This window comes from Thermobia domestica, chromosome 6 (assembly GCF_964235325.1).
Source record: "Thermobia domestica chromosome 6, izTheDome1.hap1.1, whole genome shotgun sequence".
NCBI classification, from domain to species: Eukaryota; Metazoa; Arthropoda; class Insecta; order Zygentoma; family Lepismatidae; genus Thermobia; species Thermobia domestica.
Window position 1 is genome coordinate 133,763,491 of NC_137459.1, and position 26,139 is coordinate 133,789,629.

The 26,139-nt window shown below is 38.0% G+C and overlaps 1 protein-coding gene across 1 annotated transcript in view; it reads right to left on the reverse strand.

Annotated features, from left to right (window-relative positions):
• LOC145688224 (F-box only protein 30-like) overlaps positions 1-16,874 on the reverse strand; it is a 119,467-nt gene extending 102,593 nt beyond the window's left edge. Inside the window, exon 1 of the mRNA XM_081762134.1 lies at positions 16,586-16,874. The gene's annotated coding sequence lies outside the window, so the exon portion shown is untranslated. The remainder of the gene's footprint in view (positions 1-16,585) is intronic.
• Positions 16,875-26,139: the final 9,265 nt, after the last annotated feature.

The window sequence follows — 26,139 nt, forward strand, 5'->3', positions numbered from 1 at the left end:
TCACCAATCTTCATTTCGTATGAAATGTAGAAGCTATTGACTTATTAAAAATACCTTGTTGTGGACGTTTGAGTATTTCTGGGCAGTTTTTAATGATATATGGTGGTATTTTGTCCGGCCTACAAGATGACCGTGGTTTAAGTTTTTTAATAGCATTCTTAACATCTTCGATTTCTATAAAGTTAATAATTCATCTATCCAGGAGTTCCGAATTATTGTGTTGCTCCATAGAAGTAAGATTGTAGCTCGATTTATTGTGTCACTTGAAAATTTGCCATAAACGCATTGGCAACAGCAGCATCATCACTCGAAGTTTGACCATCATAATGAAAGACATTGCTTCCCGAATTACTCTTTTTATTCTTAACATACGCCCAGAAAGTTTTAGGATTATTTATAATGTTGGCCTCAGAGTTGTTTAAATATACGTCACATGCATGCATTAGAAACTTCTCTTTCAGAAAGAAGTCTCAATTCCTTAAATTTATTGTAGTGACACATTACGTCCCGAGAAGCCTGCCTCCATTTCTAATGTTGATATGAATTGCTCTTAATCTACGTCACTTGGAAACCAAATAGGATAAATGGATTTACTTTTTTTTCCCCTCGGGATGCACTGGTCAAAAATAGAATAAAGTATACTATAGAAAGAATCCACAGAACCTTCCACAGTCAAATTATCTCTGATGGGTTTCCAATTTGTTAGTAATATTTTGCGGTACAGTTTATCAAAGTCAGCTATAAAAAATATATAATATCTTACTTCACTTTTTTTTGTACACTTAGCATTTGTTGAGTTAATATATTTATATTCAGTTAGGAGGGCTGGGTGACGAGCATCCTCAGATAAAAGGGAAGGGTATTCGTGTATGACCTCTAGGCCGTGAAGGTTCGAGAGTATTAGGTCAAGCGTTTTGATATACGAGATTTTAGTATTACTGAGGGTTTGTAAATTATAAAAATTCATTAAGTGAATTAAATCTTGGCAGGTTCTAGTACGTGTTGAGAAATTCAAATCAGTTCCCGCAACCTGTCACAGGTTATAATCGCGATACAACCCGAAGGATATGAAGCGATTGGGGCAGTATAGGGTGTTGAAAATGTATGCTTGGGCGCAATACCCCCCAAATTTACGATCCCCCCCCCCAAAAAATACTAGAGAAGGCGAAAGTTGGTTGTGATAAAACCAAGACGGTTTGATTTGTAGAATAAATTTAACTTCTGATCTTATTAAAAGCAGCAGCATGGTATAATTAAACTTCGATTATGCAATTTTCAATAAAAATTACGCTTCCCCCCAAAAAAAACACGGTCGCAATCTGCATCCTAAAGCACATCCCTTAAATGATGATAAAGTGTTATATAGCATGGGGCATTAAACTAATACATAAGGTCTTTTCCCTCTACATCGGAACAAAGTATGACATTTTAGTTTATGATGTTCCTCAAAACTTAAATTTCGGGTGCCCTGAAACTAACTACAACAGGCACAGCACTATACCATCCCAAGCGCGTCACATTTGTAGTTTTCTTGCGGATTATTTCCCATACTGATTATATCCATTTTGTTCTATCAAATAGTCTGCCATGCAGGCTACTGATATCTTGTAAATGAAAATGTATTTAAAAAATACATGATGAAGTAAATATGATTTCCAATAAGAAGGTACCCAATAAGAATGTAAATTAGAAAACAAACCATTCTAAAGAAAATGTCAAGTTCAAGGCTAAGTAAAATAATACTAGTTTAAACTTTGCCAAAATAATCTCCTTGATTAGCGACGCAAATATATATCTCCTATATGTTTAACTCAAACCTTGAAAAATAAGACACAACCCTAATATGGTGGAATTTCCTACAACGCTTTTATAGAACATTTAGAAATATTGCATGTCAAGACTCCAGAGTTCTGTCGTCGTAGAAATGGACGTTCTCATTATTGTCTAATAGAATTTTAACGAAGTTTAATTAAAAGCAAGTCATCTCATCACGCAATTATTTTTCTGAAGACTTGTAAAGTTAATTTTAAAAACTACATGCAGCACAATATTGGCCGAGAAAGAACCGCGGTGGGCGACTGCTCACTCACTCACATCTGGTGGGGGTTCGATTCTACATTGCATCGTACGGGTGATGGCGATGTTGGTGAAAAGCATTTAGCGTATGTGAGTACACCGTCTATTAGAATAATTAGAATACTAGATGAAACATCCGTCCTTCGCACGGGAAGTTTATATAATGTGTTTGAATCCCTTCCCCAGTTAGGATACGCATGGGGAATTGGGACTTGAAACTGCATTAGCGATGTAACTCTTAATCTCATGGATTGGACACGAATATCGATCGCTTTCCATTATGTCATGCTCCTCCAGCCCCAACCCATATCGATGGGGCTGAACTTGGACTTCAATGATGTCGGGAGCGTTACTAACAATCTAAGCAACTCCCAAATCTATGGATTGGACACTAATATCATTCATTTTCGATAATTTTTATATCTCCTTCTCAAGCTTTCTTCTTTCGTTGCCGAATGTATCAAAACCTAAGTGAAAAACATGCAGTAGGACAATGTGCACTCGTGTGCCACAAATAAAAACGGCACAGATTGGAAGAGTTCAGAGGCATACAGTATTACATTAATTTTATATACATAGAAGATGCCCCTTGATCCCCTCCCAAAAATAGAACCTTTAAACGTTGGCTTTGGCGTGGGAGACCCGGGTTCAATTCCCAGCGGGAGCTCAAGTAGTTCCGATTCCACGTTAATCAGTATAGAATATGTTCCCGTACCCCCCTTTAGAACAGAAATGTTCAAAAATGTTGGGACACTGTCCGCTTACTTTAAATGAACAACTGAAATACCAAGTTTTTTTCCAAATTCAGAGCATCCTGAGGCAATCAGTTTTTCGCATATATATATTGAACCCACAACTTCTTCTAGGATACGCATTTTAATCAAAGTAACAGGATAAAAATCTAAGCTAGACAACGATTAAGTTAGGTGCAAAGATTATCAAATATGGTGGAAGAGGAGTCGAAGACGAACACCGTAACACTTATTTTTATATATATACAGAAGCAGTATATACACACAGGGTGAATCATTTAACCAGAAACGCTCTTGTAATTTATAAATAGACTAAAAGCGCTGGTGTCCTATATGTTCTAAATATAGATACGGCGACACATTTTGCGATACCACCAGATTAAGGTTTTGCCATTGCCAATCTAAGATATATTATTTTTCAAATATCACCACGTCAGATTATTACGTATTTCAAATCTACATATTAAACAAAAACACATTGTGCATCACATATTATTGTTAATACTTTCCACATTGCAAAGAAACAAAAATGAAACTGAGATCATTATGTATCATCAACGTTTTACGTCTACCGCTCACTGGCGACAAAATAGTTGCGCAACTATCTCGTCGCTGTCTCCTACAACCAAGAGACCAAACAGTTTTATTGCCACACTCTCCCTCACTTGTTAAGGCAACAGAAAAGTTTCCGGGCATTTGATATTACAATTTTCGGGATTGGACAAAGTACGATGGACATCGAAGAATATGCTATTCCTTGATAGTTCAGTCAAGATAAGGATTCACTTTGAACAAATTGCAATAGAAATTAAAGATGCGCTAAAGTGATGCTGAGCACATTCTAAGCAAACCTGAATAGGTCCTTAAGAATATTCAATCTGGAAGGTCGTTAAATCCAATATGGCCGCCGTTGGTGGTCATTTACGACAGACATAATAACAAACGGAGTACTTATGTGACTTTGTAATAAAATTACAGGCTCAATATTCCTGATAAAAGTTGTTCACCATTATGTGTCCTTTCGAATGAGGCATTGAACATATCTCTAATATACAGGGTGTTTCAAAAGTCCCCTGATATAGGGTAACTCTGTTATTATCAGAGTTACAACAAAATGTAAGAGAGCAAACCGTCTCCAAAAATGATGTTTTCAATCTAAAGTGAAGGATTCTTTAAATCAGACGAGCCGTTTGTGTTGTACACTCTTCATGCGCCCAATGTTAAATGAAAACGCAACGTTGCCATTTACCGGAGGTGGATAAATTTTGTAAGAGTATGATGAATGGGGGCTGGGCATCGACACGTTAGCGTAAAAGACAGTAACTTCATTCACTTATGTTGTGAGTTCCGGTAAGTATCAACGTTGCCTTTTCATTTAACGCTGGGCGTATAAAGAGTGTATAACCCAAACGGCTCGTCTGATTTAAAAAATTCCTTCATTTTAGATTGAAAATATATTTGGAGACGATTTTCCTTCTTATATTTTGTTATAATTCTGATAACACTGTTACGATATGTCAGGGGACTTTAGAAACACCCTGTACTTTATTCATTATCTACACATAGTAGGCCATTTATGCTTCTTGCAAGTGTAAATGTAACTTCGTGGTTATTGTTTTCAAATGGCTGAAGAGTTGAATACTGAACTTAACTGATGATTTTAATTGTATTTATCTCAGAAGGAATGCCAAGGAATTCAGAAAGCGAGTGAATAATGTTCAGCTGCACTAAAAGCCAAACGTGGAAAAAAGTACATCAAGGATACCGAAGGAAGTATGCGAATTTCAGTCAAATCAAGAAGGATACCCAATCTAGAATACTGTCCGATGAAGAGACATCTGCAAGTATTCTGTGTAACGATATTGTGCAGTTTATTGAAAAAAAAAGGAAAAAACGAATTTTTCAACTAACCAATACATTTTAGTACTTGGTAATTTTTAATTTTTCCCGAAGGAAAGAAATGTAATGATATTGTGCAGTTTAATATAAAAATTAAAAAAACGAATTTTTTAACCTAGGTACAACTTTCAAAATGTAAAACATGTTTACCTGTTGAGATCCTATATCTAAAATGTTTATTTAAGAATATCAGGACAGTTTCCAATTCCAAGATAGTTTCAAGTTAAGGAAAGAAAGCAAAACTAAAAACAGAAAGAGAAACAGGTACTGCGCTACAAATAAAGGATGTAAAAGTGAAAAGAAGGGCCTATATAAGTCTTCAAGAGAGGTTTTGGAGAGGAACTTTTGGAAGGGAGTGTTAGGCAGATTCACACTGACTATACGCTAGGCTGCTCTTGGTGATAGTCTAAGAAGGGACAAAATGGCGAAGATATTCCTTTTGTAAACTTACCTTTTTATTAACAGCAATATCTATTCTATCAAAATAAAAACTCACATAGAAACAGAATAGCAGGTCTCCTGCTAATCAAAATTTTAAAATAATAAAATAAATTTTATTGTAAACTAGCAGCGTTCACCCCGCTTCGCTGCGGTCACCCCGGAACGCAATAAACTTTGTTACTTAGATAATTTTTACTTTTTCGCTTTCAAGTGATATGATAAAAACCATAGAAGATTGCAGTAAATCTTAACATTATATCGCCTGTCATTTATGTTAACCCGCCCCGCTTCGCTGCGGTCACCCCGGAACGCAATAAACTTTGTTACTTAGATAATTTTTACTTTTTCGCTTTCAAGTGATATGATAAAAACCATAGTAGATTGCAGTAAATGTTAACATTATATCGCCTGTCATTTATGTTAACCCGCCGAGTGACACGGTCATGCGGGTTGCATATAAATACGTTTATTTTTACCTATGATGAACTAACAAAGGATTTCTACGTTATGGACACTTGAATGGTCAATTAACTCAAGACACTGGTAATTAAAAATTAAAGTGATATGATAAAAACCATCTAGGGTCCAAATCCTAATAACCCCCCAAAAATAAAAGAAATTGGTTCAGCCGTATTAGCGTGATGAGGGAACAAAGGATTTGTACGTTCTCTTTTATATATATAGATAATTTTGTGGTAAATGTCAAGTAAAAATTAAGATTCAGTAACCTAATAAAATTTCATTTTTTAATAATAAAAGTCATACTTTTCATAAACGGCTCCTCTAAATTTATAAAAATTAAAAGAAAAAAAAACTAGTTAATATAAAAATACAGTTTAACATTTTCGGACACTATGCTACCTTACAACTCGTCTCCTCTTTATTCTTTCCAACTAAAAAAAAATAGTTACCAAATAAATTTAAAAAAAAAAAAAAAACAAAAAAACAAAATTAAGGAGGAACGAAACATCTGCATTCAAATTCGCCATCATTTCATTTTACTCTTAACTGTTGGTTTTTGTGATAAGCCTGATAGATATGACGGTAAGTGGAAGGATCACTGTTTAATTCCACTAAAAGCTAATACTTTTCAAAAAACAATATTGAAATAATGTGAAGAACCCAATGATGATTGGGTCATGACTGTAAAAAGTGTATTGAATATACCAGAGATTTGTTTGCGAAAGACGCAGTGTACCACACTACTTGCAGTGTAAGTTTTAGAACAAGAAAGGGGATTGCAGGAAAGATGAGGAAGCGGATGTCACCAGGTGAATACAAACCGAAGAAAAGAGGCAGGCCCATGCTGTCTGAAAGAGAGGATGCTTTCTATTTCTTGCAAGTAGTTGAGTATTTGGGGATGAATGATGATAGCAGGGAAGGAATCACTATAACTGAAATAAATGGTAAAGTAGAGTTGTTACTTTCAAAGAGACATCTGCTAGAATCCTTCAAGACTTTTATGAGATCAGAAAAAATACTGTGGAGGAGCAGTTGAGATTAGTGCAAACTGCAGCAAAGATAATAAAAGTGTGCAATAAAGTAAATGGAAACCTCAAAATAGTACTACCCTTCCACTGACAGGTACAATCTTGAAAGTGCTATGCCATTTTTCCTGAGGTGTTAAGAGTATTTCTAAAAGAGATCGCTACATTTGCACACACTGAAAGCAAATAGCTTCCTTGGGTCAGTGTATAATCCAGTTAGTATAATCTCGACCAAAACTGATGAAAGCTCCACCGCAGGTTGGTTTGGGCTTTGAAGATGCACCACGTTTTTTGGTTCCCGCTTTCTATTCGACATCCTGTACCGTCACTGGTATTGCGTTTCATATTCTGAGGTGCGATACCTTCTCTGATGTTCTCCTCATAAAACTCTTGAAGGATTCTAGCAGATGTCTCTTTGAAAGTAACAACTCTACTTTACTATTTAATTCAGTTATAGTAATTCCTTCCGCAAATAATTCCAATAGTTTAGCTTTCATGTATCTGACAGAGTACGTTTGCTCTTTTGAATAGTACAGCTCCTATTCCATAACCTTTAATAAATCAATGTGGTAACCTGGTATCATCGTTCATCCCCAAATACTCAACTACTCGCAAGAAAGCATTATCTCTTTCAGTCTGCGTGGGCTTGCCATTTTCATCGGTTCGTATTCACCTGATGGCATCCGCTTCCTCATCTTTCTTGCAATCCCCTTTCCTGTTCTAAAATTTACACTGCAAGTAGTGTGGTACACTGCGTCTTTTGCAAACAAATCTCTGGTATATTCAATACAACTCTTTACAGTCATGACCCAATCATGATTGCGTTCTTCACATAATTTTAATATTGTTTTTTGAAAGGTATTAGCTTTTAGTGGAATTAGACAGTGATCCTTCCACTTACCGTCACATCTATCAGGCTCATCACAGAACAAACAGTTAAGAGTAAAATGAAATGATGGCGAATTTGAACACAGAATACTTGCAGATGTCTCTTCATCGGACGGTATTCTAGATTGGGTATCCTTCTTGATTAGACTGAAATTCGCATACTTCCTTCAGTATTCTTGATGTACTTTTTTCCAGGTTTGTTATTTTACTTTTTTTTAATGTACTTTACATTTACACTTACAAGAAGCATAAATGGCCTACTATGTGTAGATAATAAATAAAGTACAAGGTGTTTCTAAAGTCCCCTGATACATGGTAACAGTGTTGTTATCAGAGTTACAACAAAATGTAAGAGGGAAAATCGCCTCCAAGTATGTTTTCAATCTAAAATGAAGGAATCTTTTAAATCAGACGAGCCGTTTAGGTTATACACTCTTTATACGCCCAGTGTTAAACGAAAAGGTAGCGTTGATACTTATCGGAACCCACAACATAAGTGAATGAAGCAGGGTTTGCCCAAGTGGGCCCAGCCCGAAAAAAACCACCGGGTTTTTTCGGGTTGGACCCACCTGAAAAAACCCACCTGGGTTTTTGAGCTTTTTGTTAGTATATTGTTGGTACAACTGATGTGATTACATTGAAAGTTATTTTTATCAGATTTTGGACTTTCCTGGGCGAATTAGATGCTTTTACGTTAAGGTATACAACAACATAATACTTTTATAAACTTCTGAATGCACTGAATGAATTAAAAAAATAATTTAAAAAAAAAACTTAGCTTGAGGTAATTATAAAACAAATTAATGTATATGCTTATAGCCTGTTTGAAGTAAGATATGCAGTTTTATATTTTAGAAAATACTTTCCGTGAAAAGTGTGCTCGCTGACTCGGCGACGCCGAGGGACGCTATCCCTTATCTGGTTTAAGGTCATAGGTACCGGTACTACCAGTAAATATGTAGTGCATTAGTAAAACTATTATTGTTTTAGTACCTTTGGTGGTAACACAAGTATTCTTCAGTAAAATTTGGTTTTCCAACAATAACAGTTTAGTTCAGTTATTTGTTGCTACTCTTCAAATAAGCATTCTGCAGAATCAACACCAGCAATAGCGTAAAAATTCTTGTCAAATTTAAAAAGCTTAATGCTCGCAGTTCCGAAGATTACGTAACTCTTACTATTTCAAATGCTGAATCCAAACTTCCTTACTAGTGGAAGTTTCGATGTACACCAAGAAAAAGCTGCATTTTCGAAGAAAGAAAAAAAAAGTCGCAAAAGTGCTCGGGAAATTCCCGCAATTCAACGCACAAAGCGTCGCAACTGAATAATTCAACAATAACACTATTTATTTTACGAAGAAAGATACTGAATTTCATTTAAGACATTTACTTTATAAAATATGAATTATGTTTGTGTTAATTGTTTTAAATTAATTTTCTGGAAAGAGCCGTCTTGCAACAAGTGCTCGGGAAATTCCCGTAATTGAACGCACAAAGTATCGGAAGTGAACTCCAACCAGTGGCGGCGGTTGGACGTTAAAAGTGGGGGGGGGGTAAGACATTATCTGAATATTTGATATCAATGTTAGTTTTCCTGGTTGCTTGTAACACTTTGACGAAAGGTTGTATAACTATTAGGATACTGTCTTTTTCAGTTAAAATACCGTATATCTTGTTTCATATTTTATTAAATAAATTGACAAGAGCAACGCAAGTACGTACTAGCCCTTTGTACTCTTAAACAACGAAGGTGTAGAAGGGATTTGATTTCTTGCTCATGAATATCTGTCTGGAAAATTGTGTGATCAGATTAGGGGCCTATTTAATAACAAATTTGCAAAACAAATAAACAGAAAGGCTAATATTAATCAAATAATCATAGTAATGAATAATGAGGCTTGTTTTGTAAAAGTTATATTGAAACTGGAAATTAATGAACAACTTATATTTTTAATTCTATGCATGCTATTATATGTGTTATTACTCTTAGAATGACAGTGAATACTACAAGTATATGCTACGACATTTAAAGAAATACTTTTGCAGCTTCCCGAAACATGTTCGCTGCCATTAAGTACAGTTTTCACTTTCTTGGAATATATTAAAACTCAACAATACTTAATCACTCCACATTTCAGTTATACAAAATAACCCTAAAACCTAGAATTATGCTGAATTTACTAAATTTTATCTGTATATACAAAACTGTATATGTACACCCCTAAACTTGTATATTACACTGCAAAATTAATATTCCTTACTGAGCTCCTTCGTGGCTAAGCGGTTAGCGTACACGCCTTTGACGTGGGAGACCCGGGCTCGATTCCCGGGGGGGGGAGGCTCGCGTGGTTCGGACTCCACTTCGATCATTAAGTCTACGTTTCATATAACTTCGCTGCTGAACAGGATGTTAAACTGAAAAAATTCAAATCACAATATTCCTCATTATTAGAAAGAAGAAAATACATTTTAGGAACTGTCGATTTTTGTGCAATTAAAGAATAACTTGTGAAGGACTTCTTTTCTTCCGAAATGTTATCTCAATTAGTTCCAGAGCAGCTAACATATCGAGCCCTTGCAAGAAGAAATGAAAGTACGCTCGAATTGTGGCGCTCTAATAGGTTAATTTTTGGGCCATTTTTAGTGGCAATTCAAACGCAATTGTAGCTTTCTTACTTCCACAGGAAGACAACCAATACGTACTCATGGAACGACAAATATTTTATGGCACCATTTTTATTCTATGAACCAATAATACATAGAAAACTTTATATTTCCAAATGAAACTATATACGTCAATGGGTAATTTCAAAAAAGTGGGGGGCAACTTCCACCCTTTGCCCCCCCTAATCGCCGCCCATGACTCCTACAATAAAACTATTTATTTTACACTGGAAAATATTTGTCATATAAGACATTTTGAAAAATTTATTTTATAAAACACGAATTATATATCTTTGTCTTAACTTAATATATTTTGTGTTCATATTTGGTGAACGTCACTGAGGCTCCTGGGATGATTCGATCTACATTTGTTCTTTCGTCTGTCTGTACCACACATACTATAGGGTATCACTTTCGGTCTTTTAAGTTTAAATTTTCAGGGTACAAGCACGAGATACACTAAATTTCCTGTATAGATTTTGGCGGCATACCAACGTAAAATTTCAAAATGGCGGCCATTCTTTTTTCAAAATAGCAGATATCCACGCTACAAAGTGCAATTTTTGGTCTTTTAAGTTGACATGTTCAGAGTAGAAGCACGAGACACTCTAAATTAGCTGTATATTCTTTGGCAGCGATCCAACGTAAAATTTCAAAATAGCGGCCGTTTTTTCAAAACTGCAGTGAATAGAAAATTGTTGTGACAATGATAATCTTGAAATGTAAATCACATTTTAACACTTTTATCCCCAAAACATTAAAATATTTCGAAAAAAACCAATTAAACCCGAAAATTTCCGAAAAAACCCACATGGCCCCAGGTGGGTTGGGCTTTTTCAAAAAAACCCGGGTTTTTTCAAACCCTGGAATGAAGTTACTGTCTTTTACGCTAACGTGTCGATGCCCAGCCCCCATTTTAAACATGCCCCTATTCATTATACTCTTACAAAATTTATCCACCTCCGGTAAATGGCAACGTTGCGTTTTCATTTAACATTGGGCGCATGAAGAGTGTACAACACAAACGGCTCGTCCGATTTAAAGAATCCTTCACTTTAGATTGAGGTGAGGTGATTTTAGTTTAGCGTCCCGTTCAGCAGCGAGGCTATATGAGACGTGGACCTACTGATTAACGTGGAATCCGAACCACATGAGCTCCCGCCGGGAAATGAACCCGGGTCTCCCACGCTAAACGCGCGTACGCTAACCGCTTAACCACGAGGGAGCTCTCACTTTAGATTGAAAACATCATATTTGGAGACGGTTTGCTCTCTTACATTTTGTTGTAACTCTGATAATAACAGAGTTACCCTATATCAGGGGACTTTTGAAACACCCTGTATATTAGAGATATGTTCAATGCCTCATTCGAAAGGACACATAATGGTGAACAACTTTTATCAAGGATATTGAGCCTGTAATTTTATTACAAAATCACACAAGTACTGCATTTGTTATTATGTCTGTCGTAAATGACTACCAACGACGGCCATATTGGATTTAACGACCTTCCAGATTGAATATTCTTGAGGACCTTTTCAGGTTTGCTTACAATGTGCTCAGCATCATTTTGGCGTATGTTTCATTTCTATTGCAATTTGTTCAAAGTAAAGTGTCTTTTTTTTTTTTTTTTTTTTTTTTTTTTTTTACGTAAGTTGACTGGACTATGAGTGCTAATGCTGAATTTAAGAAGAAAAAGAAATACTGGGTACATCCTATATAAAGTGTCATATTGCTGAAAGGAAAGTTTTACTCGTACAGTGATTTAGACAATTATCCCTCGAAGCTCATTCCAGTTCCTTATAACAGCGAAACACACTTCCTCCTACAAGTTTTCCGTTAAATTTATATCCGAATACTTTTGCAAACTTTCTTATATATATATATATATATATTATATATATATATATATATATATATATATATATATATAACGCTGGGCGTTTCTTGACTTCTCAATTTTTCATTGTATTCATTTCTAATTAAAGACCTATTAGCTCCCATTGGAAACACTTTTTTCACGCCCTGCAAAAGGAACGAAATCTGAGAAAAAATTTGCAAAAAAGATTAATTTTTGCTCCCTGTATGGACGCACCTCGGCAACTTTTACGTCGCCGTCGCCTCAGTGAACGGACTTCCATAAGGCAATGCATTTTTAGTTGTTGCGCAACCGTTCCGTCGCTGAGTTGTTGCCCTGCTTGGCGACACCTCGGCAACATTTCTCTTACTGTCGCCTCAGTAAGCGGATTCCCATAACACTCAATGCATTTAGCCAGGACAACAAGATAGTTGCACGACAGAAAGTTGCCAGTAAGCTTTATCACCTAAAGTTCTTGACAGATCAAAAGGTAAGAGGAAGGAAAGGTCACGGGTTCTTAGTGGTAGAGCGCACACCTCTGATGCTAGGAGCCCCTGGTTCGATCCCAAGCGAAAATAGCTTGTTGTAGACAACTTCGTTGTTCATGAGTTTCCTCGAGGTTCTACCCTTTTCCCCATTTTCTCATTCCACTGAATGTTTCGTGATCATCACATTTCGTAGTAATTTCCCTCCTTAGCCTATAGATCATAACGGTGGGACGTTAATTTAAACATTTCGTATGATATTTTAAAACATATCCATTCGCACATTTCAACTAATACATTCACAAAGAAAATTATTTACTTATACAACTACTTCGCACCAGGCCCATATTTATATATTGTGCGCCCCTGTGCTCAAAATAACCCCCCCCCAAAAAAAAAACGACCAATATTAGAGTTGAATTCATAGTTTCTGGGGTCGCTGAGATAAATAGTGACAGTTTTAATCTAACGGTAGTTCATCCTCATCCCTTGCGCTGGGGGTGGGAGAGGACGAGTTTTTAAAAATAATCAGATAAGCTAACTAATTAGTAACTACTGTAACTAGAACGAATTAAACACAGTATTATTATCAGCGCTTGCGCGGGACACTGCGGGTTGCTAGTTTTAAACACCGTGTGCGTGGATTTCCTCGGGGTTCTCCGTTACCTCCCACTTTCTTTATTCCACAATTTCATTCATTTCTCATCACCGTCTCTTTTAGCCTCACCGGCATAATTGTGGGACGTAAAACTCAAAGATTCCATTTTCATTTTTATTTCGAGCACAGAATAGCACTCACCTAAATACGGGCCTGCTTTGCACAGCTAGAATTAGAGATGAAATAAAAAAAATAAACTTTAATGTTTGTCAATACAGTGTTGCCAACCCAACATGAAGTTATTTTTCCGAACAGCACTACGTCAGGTTATTACATATTTAAAATCTACATGTAAAACGAAAACTTACAATTACACATTTATTACACAGTGTTCCATACTAAGGGCACTACAGTATTGCTAACATCGACAAACAACTAAATTCTGGAGGGTTATGTAACAATAATTACCCAAGTGACAAGGACGGAGTAACGCATATACAAGGTACCTTAGTGTCGAATACTACGGTCATTATATGACGTATTTCGAACTTGCAGAAACAAAATCTCTAGGAAGTGAAAGTTCGACTTTCTTCAAATGACTTTATATAGAAAAAAATTTGGAATAATTATCACACCCAATTACACATTGTTTTTCAATAGACATAAAAATGATTAGGGCGAATAAAGCAGTTCGATATCTCAAACCATTCCGGAGATATGAAATAGATGGTTAAATTTGATACATTAGTTGTGTGCAAGTAGTGTTTGTAGCAACTTTTTATAGCACCTTTTGATTACACTACTTCTATGACTTGAAGAACAATAGTTTTTGGTAGATGTAATTACAAGTTCTCGGCATTACATGAACTTATGCAGTGTTGCAAACCTTACTGGTATTCAACATACTTACAGAATGGTCCAAAATACCAAGTTGTTGTAAACAGAACTACAATCATCATATCTATTGAAAACCATCTATGCAAATGGATGAGATAATTATCTAATCAGCATTTCGAAATAAAAGCTTTTGAAAACAGTCAAAATTTCAATCCTTTGTAGATAAATGCTTGTATTCAATCGATATCCATCGAATCATGATTATAATACCAGACACTAAAGGACTTTGGATGCGTAATTGCTCGGTCCGTCTCACTTGCGTTATTACTGCTGAAGAGACCACTAAAACATGTTTGTGATACTGTAGTGCCCTTAGTTTGCAACACGGAGTAACAAATGTCATATTGCAAGTTATCGATTAACATGTAAATTAGAAATGAGAAATAACCAGTCGTAAGGCTGTTTGGAAAAACATAATTATGTTGGGTTGGCAACACTTAACATGATGGTACCACAGAGCAAGTCAAACAATGTCCGCTTATTGTACTTACATTGTACAAAAACTTCAGAATTTCTTGTCAATTAGATTAAAATTTACTAGGGCCCAGCAAGTTAATTGATCCACCCTGTATATATATTAGTGCTGTCGAATTTTTGTGACATGTGCGGTCTTCGGTCGTAAAACCCTGTTTACAAGTACAGAGTTACTAGTGTAAAATCATGACTAGTGCTTTACGACGGATAAAAATAATAATAATAATACATGCATACGAAAGATGACTGTAATAGACACTATTTTCTATCGGCAGTGTATTTTTGCATGGTGTACAAATGCCGCATTTTATGTTTAGAAGCGGAATGTTACTAGTGCGATACAATGACAAGTGCCACTGAAACTCGTATCATTGTCAAAAACCACTTGTTTACACTATCATTACTTACGCGCACACCCACCATCGTTGACGCGCCTCTTTTTAGACGCACCCCAGCGTTATCGCACGGGCCCACCAGTTTTGCCCTATTCTACCTCGGTCAGATAGCGCTCGCGCTTTTTAGTGGCCACCTAGCATAGGTTGCTTTATGCTTTTTGCACTGCAATTTTCATGACACATCTGGACGCCGCATTTATACCAAAATCTTATGAGAATTTTAATTTTTCAACAATTTATTCTGATGGCCCTTTTGACTTCTATCTACGTGAACTTGGGTAATGTAATATCGACCAGCGCAAACCTTTTGGAGAACAATAAGTTGTTATAATTTTCAACAACTATTTCGAATGGCAAGCAACAACTTGAGCTTTGCTTTTTTTTTTTTCCTTGGCCCTAGGTGAAACTAATAATAATAAAGATATAATGATTGATGGAACGCATGTGGAACAGTTAGGATTGTGGAGGGGGGGTCAGTACCAAATTAACCTAACCTAACCTGAATTAGCAAAAATACAGAAAACATACCAAGAAAGTAAGAAATATTAACGTAAAAAAAGGATGTCATTTAGCAGCTTCTCCAAATCCTTCGAAGGCCCCGGAAGCGAAGTGACATACAGTGAGCCGTTGTAAACGACTTTGTTCATGCGTATACCCACCATTGCTGACGCGTCTTATCCCTCGCTGCCGCTCGGCGCCTTTCCCTAACTTGGTTAGATAGCGTTCGTCCTTTTTAGTGGCCACCTCGCACACAGTTTGGTTTATGCAGTGTAGTTTTTAAGACACATATTTAAACTGTATTCCTACTCATCATAGTTACAAATAATGAGCCGCAATCACCACCAAGTGAGCTAAAAATACTACCAAGTGACTTGGGTAGAGACTAAATAATACCCCTCAAAACTGATTTTGAACCTCCACATCCAAAAATACAGCTATGTAACTAAAGTACTCACCCCTGTATTCCTTAAAGATTAATATACTTCTATATTTAGGATAGGCTACATAGTCGAGCCCTCTAAGGAGGACAAATAAGGCTTAATACCTCTTGAATCTTGAGTCTTTACATGATTGTTTTTTTTTTTTTTCCGTATCAATAGATATTTTGAATTGTAAACGCAATAACGTATTTCATGTACAGTAAATCCAAACACTTCAGCACCCCTAAAATTATTTAATCACGAATGCACTCCCATTTACTTCATCTAAATATCTCATTAATTTATTCTAATTAGAAACAATGTTTTCTAACGAATTCATACATTTAACCCATAAATCATTTAAATCTAGGCATCCAGATTCTTAATCTGTACCTTCTTTCTAGGTACTCTATACTTACAGGTATGCCGGTTGCACGAACACATTAATGTGTCATGAATAAATACATTTTGTCCACAATTTCCCTTTTTCATATATGTGTCTATGGGAAACAAATCCAAAATTTGGTACTTTTATATTCATTGTATCATTTTATAACAAAGGATATGATGGTTCTGTGTCCGCATTTTTCATCAAATATTCATTTACTTTTACTGGGTGTCGTTTTCTATTTAGTGCGTACACTTAATTCAACAAAATAATTCTAATATGAATATAAATTATTTTAAACTTGTTAAAAATTGTACTTATTCTACAAATGGCACATCAAAATTCTATTTTAACTACTACTTACCAGTGATTATTTTGTATACGAAGACGTGTGTGAAGTAGTTTTTGAGTAGCAGCACGTAGATTGTAATTTGATGCTTATCATCAATTACTTTATTACAACCGACGACAGATCACACACAAAAGACGCACACTACGAATCTGTCTGTCAAAATTCACACCACACTACCCAGCTGTTTCTTATTGACAATCTGTGCTCACTTGTCACTAGAGTGCACTGCTCACAATATAGTTTTCTATTTCTATCAAACCAAACGAGGCTCATAACTAAACCAGAAACAGTGCAGCGTGCACACTCTGTTGGCAGTTTAAGCATTTAAATGTTCTCCTCTAACGATATTTTATATTCTCACCCAAAGATGGTGCTGGATTCTTATCACGGGTGGAAGTACAAAGTAGTAGTAACACCTCTCATTTTATACTTTTTCACTATGTACTTTAATATTTTGTAACTGTTGCCTCATATCTATTTTTATTTAATTTTAGATTCATTTAATTTAATTATACATGTGATTAAAAACAATTATATTAAATATCATTTAAAATTTTGTGTTTATGTATTTAAAAAAAAGCAAACAAGTACACCGCGTTCTTTGTTTTTCTTCCTAGTTCCAACACGCGATGCATCTTCTTTTTTACATTTTTGTACCTGAATAAGCCACGGCATGTGGTATTGTTTGGAGCCATAAGCGTGTTTGCACACGATACCGACAAAATCGGAGGAAGCCCCGATAATATCGGTGTCGGTGTCGGCGTACTTTGCACACGTCGCCGACAATATCGGTGGAAGCCCCGACAATATCGTTGCCGGTGATGAGCGAAGTAAGCGACACACAAAAGAATCTTCTCCATATATGAAAACAAATAAAAAAAATAATAATTGGAAAAATTATTTTTTAAAACAAGGACTACAAAAACTGTACTGAAGAGATGTGGAGGACGGTACAAAACTTAGAAAAAATAGTCCTATGCCTAAACATGTTTAGATTTAACAGTGCCGTTTTAAATAGATGCTGTAAACATATTATTTTCGTTTCGATGAGAATTGATGCTGCTGTACATTGCAAACTATATTTGTTTTAATTTTTGTTGCAACACTGTTACATATTGTATGTATATTATTTTGTTTTCCATGCAATTAACATTAATGTCATAGTAGATTAAATGATAAGATTCGAATTAGTAATTCTGTTTTACATTGCCCCATACATACACTGGCGCAAATCCCGGGGGGATAAAGGGGACATGTCCCCTCCAATCTTGGAACTGGGCAGATTGTCCCCCCCAATAATCCGATTTGAAATGTGTTTTTTAGGAGAAAAATTTGATTGTGTCAGATCGCCAGAAAGGAAAGTGAGATGAAATTAATGTCCACTCAGAATAAGCCTCAAATCTGCCCGCCTCCCAATGTTGAAGACAACTCTGCTCCCCTGACCCTCCTCAGCATTGTTTCTCGACTACAGAAATAGTTTGAACATCGCTATATATATAATATGGGAACGATCTTACCCCCCCCCCCCCCCAATGTTGAAGACAGATTTGCGCTGTTGCATTCATACCTGTCGTTTCTCGTTTCTTTTTGTTTATGAACTCAAGATCCTGGGCAAGGCTTGCATAAACTTTTCGCCATGCTTTTTGCTTTTCAATTCTGTCCTTGAAAGAGTGTTATCTTATACCATCTTGTATACCAAGGTCTACATTCCACAAGTTCAATAAGGGTTAAAATATCGAATGGAAAAATTCCTGCCATCTCTAAAAATCTAAGCAAAACTAGTAAGATACGAATGCAATAATACACAACCTTTTCATCCAGTCACTGTAGCTAAAGTGCAGAACCCTATCAGGGGGTCGATGCCGGTACAAAGGGGAGAGGGAAAACTTGGATACATAGCTTTGGTCTTTGTTTTCAATTACTATTCCACAAATTATTTTTAAAAAGGGGGGATTTGGGATAGTTTTGGAAATGAGAGAAAAAATCTGCAACAAGTGAAGCATGAAGTCACATCCCTATCGTTGAGATCACAATCAAGAAAATGCCAAATGAGTAACTTGTCCTTGGAGCTTTGGAAAGAGTGTTTGATTGTGCTGCTTTCCTTTCAAAACAATAATAATTCTACTTTGACTTGTCAACAAATATTCTATTCGATCATTGCTTATTGAGTGGAACCGGGAAAAGTGATCTGCACACAATTCTGATGAAAATAAAAGAAAGTAATAGTTACAGAGCGTTTGCGTACCATACGCTTGTTCACGAGACGAGACGAGAAATAAAGTTTTCTCTTGTCGTCTCTTAAATTAAGTGTTGGAGCTTGTCTCGTTTTGATTCGAGTCACGAGAGGTCCACTAAGAGTGTAATATATCAACATTTAAATCATATTTATTATTGAAGTATATTATAAAATAACTGAAGTGTCTTAAAATGTTGATAAATACTCTTCATTGTCCGTGCTCGTGGTTTTTCTCGGGGTTCTCCTGTTTCCTCAATTTCTTCATTCCACCATTTCATTCATTTCTCATCATCACCGTCTCCTTTAGCCTAACCGGCATAAGCGTAGACGTAAAACTGAAAGATTTCATTTTACTCTTCATTGTGTTCGTACAACCACAGTAATAATTTATGAACTTTTACTATGAATCATGTAATACTAAAACACTGGTATCTAAGACTTCAGTGAATTGTTGCCCATGAGACTTGATTTAATTGCCGTTTCTCGTCTCGTCTCTAACTTGGACATATACCTCTTGTCTTAACTCTTATTAGAACATACACTTCTCGTCTCGTTTCCGAGACGACACGAGAAATTTCCGTATCCTGCACATTACTTCTTTGCTTCTCCAAATACTAAATTTCTCAGTCACCTTTCATAACATTTGTTTTCATTTGCTTGATTCATTAAGTATCTAAAAGTTAAATTGAATTTAAATTTTTCTCTTTGAAGTATAATTTCTTTCTAATCAGATGTTTTTAAACAAAAATTTCTCTATGCGATCTAGAATGATGCAATAATTTTAGAAGAACCAGTAGCTTTAAATCCTACTAACCTATTATTCTCTTAAAATTTCTGCCAGAAATATAATTTCTAGGAATTTTTTATATGATACGTATGTTTCTTATTACCATTATTCTCCGGACAATAACAGTTTTAATGTGATAGGATTTGTTTTAGCTCTTTCTCTGTCTTCTTAGCACTCAGTGCGTATCATTTAAAATTATTATACAGGGTGTTTCAAAATATCTCCAACAACGTTTGGGAGCTGATTCGTAACACCAAGATAAGACAAAAAGTATAGACCAACCTGTGTGCACAAATGCTTGTTTGAGTTATAGGTTGCCGAAAAGGCAAAAAATGAACTTTAAATATCCGCAGCTCCTAAACTATGGGACTTACCGTAGTCGGGTCAAGACTTAACTTAGGATCTAATGTGTGCACTATCCAAATATCCATGTTTCAGAATCCTGCGGTAGTTCCGAGACCATTTTTATAGAGGTAGTTGGTGAGTGTTTCAAATTGCATGCCCGTACCAAAATTTTTTGTATGAAATTCCTTGCGGAAGAACCGCAGGATTCTGAAACATGTATTTTTGGATAGAATACACACTAGTTCCTAAGTGAAGCCTTGACCCGACTACTAGAGATCCCATAGGTTTGGGGCTATGGACCTTTAAAGTTCATTTTTTCATGTTTTCGGCAGGCTATAACTCCAAAGGGAAGCATTTGTGCATCTAGGTTAGTCTATACTTTTTTTTTACTTATCTTGGTGTCAGGAATCACTTTCCAAATGTTGTCGGTGTTGTTTTGAAACACCCTGTATATATATGTATATAGTGAGTCACAAAAATTTCTGTAAAACAACTTGTTTTTTAAAAAAGAACTCTAGTGTTGACCTGGCTAGCTCTGTCCAGCACATTCTGCGCCTGCGTGTCACTACTTTGTGTAACGTCACTCGCTACGACGAAGTGCTTCTCTTGAGACTCTCGTGCTGTACCCCGATGAAAAACACAATATTTTCGCAAACACAGCCACACCTAGGGGCAGAGAGGGAGTAACACAGAAGGCATACAGTTGGCTTTATAGCTGCAAATACTTAGAGCTATGAGACGTCAGACCCATGGAGAACTATAGTTCCTCTCCTGTTAGAAGGCTTTCAGTCAAGGAGACAATATTAGTTGTCGCGTACCTATCAAGGTCAGTTCCTAAGACGGAAGAAAACAACAGCAACATAAAACTACTCTTTTGTGTTTTCTTTTGACGAATATTTATCACTTTCATGCGTACAGGTCAGTTACTGCATAGATTTAAATGACATGCTATGTAAAGTATTATATATTCATTATAAAGATATAAGTACTGAGAAGAAAAAAACATGTAGCTATTTTTGTTCTCCTTTTTCTATTAGCCAGTACAAGTGTGCATGGCTGTGTCAACACCCTTCTTGTAGTTTGCATAGGATTGACATCCTCTCTTCAGTTGACTTTTTGGCTATGAATAACACAGGAACAACTCATGGTTCTTATGATAGTGGCGTATTTTCGCCCGGAGGATTACGGAAATAATAAGTAATATAGACTCCGATGCTCTTGAAACGGACGATGAAGGTAGTTTGTATGAAGATTCTAGAAACAATTTATGTGACACGCATCTAATTACCTCTATCTATTTCAAAATATTGTGTAGTATACAATATACAGAATTCAAGATGGCTGCCATGATGTACACTAAATCGTTTAACGCTGTTTCTACACCAATGCCAAATTGTAACATTTTCTTTTCCTCCGTCCATGCGTCTCTTTTTTACTGCCCTGTCACGATATTTTTTTCTATTAGTTACATATGCCAAACACACACTCACTGTCCCAAACAGATGATGTGTCAGAAATTAGTTACATTCTCATTTGTGGAAATATTCAAGACTAGGTTGCAGTGTAAAATCATAACCTTTTACATTTAAAAATATATTTTGTGGTATGCAATATGGCGGAATTCACGTACTGCGTAGATTTAAATGACACGCTGTGTCAAGTGTATATTCCGTATAAGGATATGAGTATTCAGAAGAAAAAAATCCACTCCAAATCAATGCCTCCACGCATGTCATTATTATTGTTCTGTCCCAATGTCCTGTATAGAGATCCACATAAGTCTTCTCAGAGCAACATTAAACTAATGTTTTCCACACAATATTTTTCATTCTATACTTTGATCCAGGGGTGGAAATGGAATTTTAGAACTAAGGGGAAAGTCAATAATAGATAAAGATTGATTCAGAAAGTCGGAAGTGCAAGCGAACTATGATGGAGAACGACTTAAGCGATAGAGATTGTTGCAGAACAATTAACCTCTTCCGGATCCTATGGTACAATTTGTACCATACGCATTTTTCATGGTACATTGCGTTATTTCTCTTCTATTTGAGCTTTTTCGTCCGGTTTTTTTGTTTTCCAAGTCCAGAGGCCTTGTAGAAGACATTACGTATGGTTTCAGACTGTCCTGCGTCCAGACATAGGAGGTGATGACGTCATAAGTCAAAAATTTCTTTTCTCATTTTCTAAGCGTATGTTCAATATTTTTGGCGGGCTTATTTTTCTACGTAGAACATTGAAATTTTGCACAAACATTCAGTCCACCGAGTGGTATTTAACGGATTTTTTCAGATTTCTGCGTTAAAACAGGGAAACCAGAGGGGATAAAAGTTGAAAAAAGGGATATTTAGACCAAAAAATCCCTTTTTTCTGCAATTTCCCGCCTAAGATACATGATGGAGACATGTGAATGGTACCGCCTGAAAGGCAGTTCTATTCAGAAGAAAATATGGGCGACACATGACCCTAGGGTAATTAGGAATGACTCAGGAATTTTTTTCCATGAGATCATAGTGATTTGTGGTAATTTGGGGCATTGTGGGAAATTTTGATAAAATTTCTCCCTCCCTTACTATTCAAGATAGAAACTTGAAATTTGGCACACACGTTCAGTATACCAAGTACTATTTCTCAAATTTTTTTTAGATGGCTACGTTCACACAGGGGGGTCCAGGAGGGCCAAAGTTCGAGAAAAAAAATTCCCTCCGAAACTTTCACTTTGACATTTTTTCCCGATTCTGGTGTATTGTATGAGCATGCAAGTGGTACCATTTGAAAGCCAGCTCTATTCTGAAGAGAATGAGGTATGAACCATGATTCTAGGATAAATAGGGACGATACAGTAGCTGCTTGACTGAAAGTCTAAAAAATAGCCCAAAAAGCCAGGATCCGGAAAGGGTTAACAAAAAACAAAATTAATATCACCATTCAAATTTACTATTTGTTAATAATTACTAGGGATGTTTCTCCTTGTATTGCACAATCACTTCAACTTACGAAGGTGATATTATCCCCTCGTGCATACCTGATTTCCACTCTTGCTTTAATCTCAAGCTTTGTACACGTGAAACCGTATTTTCCGGGTAATTTTGACGCGGGGCCATTTTGGCTCGTGCATCTTTGTCGCGGAGCACTTACACCCAAACCTTTTTCACGCTGGGCCGTTCGACTCGGGCCCTTTTGAGGCGGGGTTCTTTCGACCCAGGCTACTTTCACGCAGGGCTCTTTTAACTCGATCGCTTTTGACACGTGCAATTTTGATGTAGGGCCCCTTTGTCGCGGGGAGCTTTCACCAGACCCTTTTGGCGCGGGCCGTTTTGACTCGGGTCCATTAGTAGGGGGGCCATTGTGACTCGGGCCTCTTGTCGCGGAGATCTTTTGACCCGTGGTCGTTTTGACTCAGAGACTTTTCTCGCGGGGCTTTTTGGCCCGGAAACCTTTTGACCTGGGCTCTTATTTACACTCGCTCAGCCGCGTAACTCAGTCGGTGCCTTAAGCATTCAAAACCGGTGAGGAAACATTATTGCTAATGTTTCTTTTTTCTAGGCTATCTTGACGCGGGGCTGTTTATACTCTGGCTCGTTTGACGCAGTGCCCTTTTGACTGGGTTCTTTTTGTCGCGGGACCATTTTGACCCGGGTCTTTTTTACGCTGAGTCGTTTGATCCCGGACCCTTTTAACTCGAGCCTTTTCGACCCGGGCCATTTTGACGCAGTGCCGTTTTGACTCGGCTCTTTTTGTCGCGGGACCATTTTGACCCGTGTCCTTTTTTGGCTGGGTCGTTTTATCCCGGAACTTTTGAACTCGAGCCTTCTCGACCAGGGCTATTTTGACGCGTAGTCATTTTGACTTAGACCCTTTTTTCGCGGAGACTTTTGACCTGGATATTTCAATCTGGGCTGTTTTGGACCCGGGCCCATTTGAGGCGGGGTCCTTTAGACTCGGACTCTTTTGACGTAGAGTCGTTTTACTCGAGCCCTTTTGCCCCGGACCCTTTAGACGCGGGGTCAATTTGACTCAGGCACTTTAGTCGCGGAGAACTTTTGACCCAGGCCTTTCTGATGCGGGCCGTTTTGACGCGGGCTCTTTTCTAGCGGGGCTCTTTGAACCGTGCCCTTTTGAGTTGCATCCTCTGAACCGGCCTCTTTCGAACTAGGGACCATTTGTCGCAGGGCCTTTGACTCGGCTCCTTTTCACGCGGGGCCGTTTATACTCGGGGCCTTTTGTCACAAGGCCCTTTTGACCTGGAGACTTTTCGAGTTGCGGTCTTGTAACGCGGGGCCGTTTCTTCTCGGGCCCCTTTGACGTAGTAACCTTTTGACTAGGGTCTTTTTGGCGCGGGATCCTTTTGACCCGCGAACTTAAGACGCCTGGCCGTTTTGACACGAGCACATTTGTTCCGGAGACTTTTTGACCCGGGTCCTTTGGCTAAGTTATTTTTGTAGCGGAGCCCGTTTTGACACGGGTTCATTTAACTTAGGGCCCTTTTGACGCGGAATCTTTTGGCCCTGGCTCTTTTGACGCAGGGCCCTTTTAACTCAAGCCCATTTAACCCGGGCCCTTTAGACGTTGGGCCGTTTTGACTCGGATCCTTCTGTCGCGGAGACACTTTCACACAGGCCCTTTTACCTCGGGCCCTTTTGTTGCGGAGATCTTTTGAACCCGGGCCTTTTAGGCTCGGGCACTTTTGTCGGGGGGTTCTTTTATCCGAGATCTATTATCCCCTTGGACTCGGGACTTTTGTCGGGTTACGATTTTGACCGGGGCTTCTTTACGCAGGACCCTTTCAACCCGAGCCCTTTTGAGGCGGGGTCGTTTGACTCCTTCCCTTTTGTCGCGGAGACCTTTGTACCCAGACCTTTCTCACGCTGGGTCTTTTTGACTCGCGTCCTTTTCAGGAGGGGTCTTTTCGACCCAGGCTCCTTTGACACAGGGCCTTTTAACTCGATTCCTTTTGACCCGTAGAATTTTGACGCTGGGCGGTTTTGACTCGTGCCTTTTTGCTTCGCTCGTTTGACCCATGCCTTTAGAAACCGCTCCTTTGACCCGGCCTTTTTTGACCCAGGGCCAATTTGACTCGGACCTTTTTCACGCTGGGTCGTTTTATTCCTGGCTCTCTTGAAGCGGGGTCATTTTGTCTCGGACCTTTTTCAGGCTGGGCTGTTTTGACCCGCGCCCTTTTGATGCGGGGTCCTTTTGACGCAGGGCCCTTTTTGCTAGAGCTCTTTTGAACAAGACCCTTTTGACATGGGGTCGTTTTGACTCTGGGCCTTTTGTCGCAGAGACTTTTGACCCAGGTGTTTTAACGCGGGGCCTTTTTAACTCGGGTTCTTTTGTAGCGGGGCTGTTTAGATCGGTGCCCTTTTGAGGCGGGTCCTTTTGACCCGGCCTCTTTTGAACTAGTGCCCTTTTGTTGCGGGGCCCTATGGTCTGCCATTCTTTGACGCGAGGCCGTTCTAACTCTGGCCCTTTTGACGCAGGGCCGTTTTGTCTAGGATATTTTTCGACCCAGGCTGTTTTTGCTCTGGATTCTTTTACCCGAGCCCTGTTGACTCAGAGACATCTTGACCTACGTTCTTTTAACGCGGGGCCGTTTTTACTCGAGAACGTTTGACGCAGGACGTTTTTGACTCGAGTCTTTTTATCACGAAACCCTTTTGACCCAGGACATTTTGAGTCGGTGTTCTTTTGAGCCGGGCTCTTTTGACGAAGGGCACTTTTGAGCCGGACCATTTTGACGCGCGGTCGATTCGACTCGCACCTTTTGTCGCGGAGACCTTTTGACCCAGACCCTTTAGAGTCGGGGCCGTTTTTACTCGGGCCCTTTTGTTACGGGTTGTTTCGACCCGTGTCCTTTTGAGGCGGGATCTTTTGACCCGGCGTCTTTTGACCCAGGGCTACTTTGGCGCGTGCCCTTTTGACCCGGATCGTTTGATTGTATTGACTCGGGCACTTTTGTCGCGGAGAGCTTATGACCCGGGGCCGGTTTTTCTCGGGGCGTTTTTTCGCGTAGGCAGTTACCCGGTCCCATTTAACCCGTGCTCTTTTGACGAGGGTCCGTTTTAACTCGGGCCCACTTGACGCGAAGCCGTTTTGACTCGGGCGCTTTTGTTTTAGAGACCTTTTGACCAGGTTTCTTTTGACTGGGTCCCTTTTGTAGCGGGGCCCGTTTTGAAACTGGTCCATTTGACGTAGGGC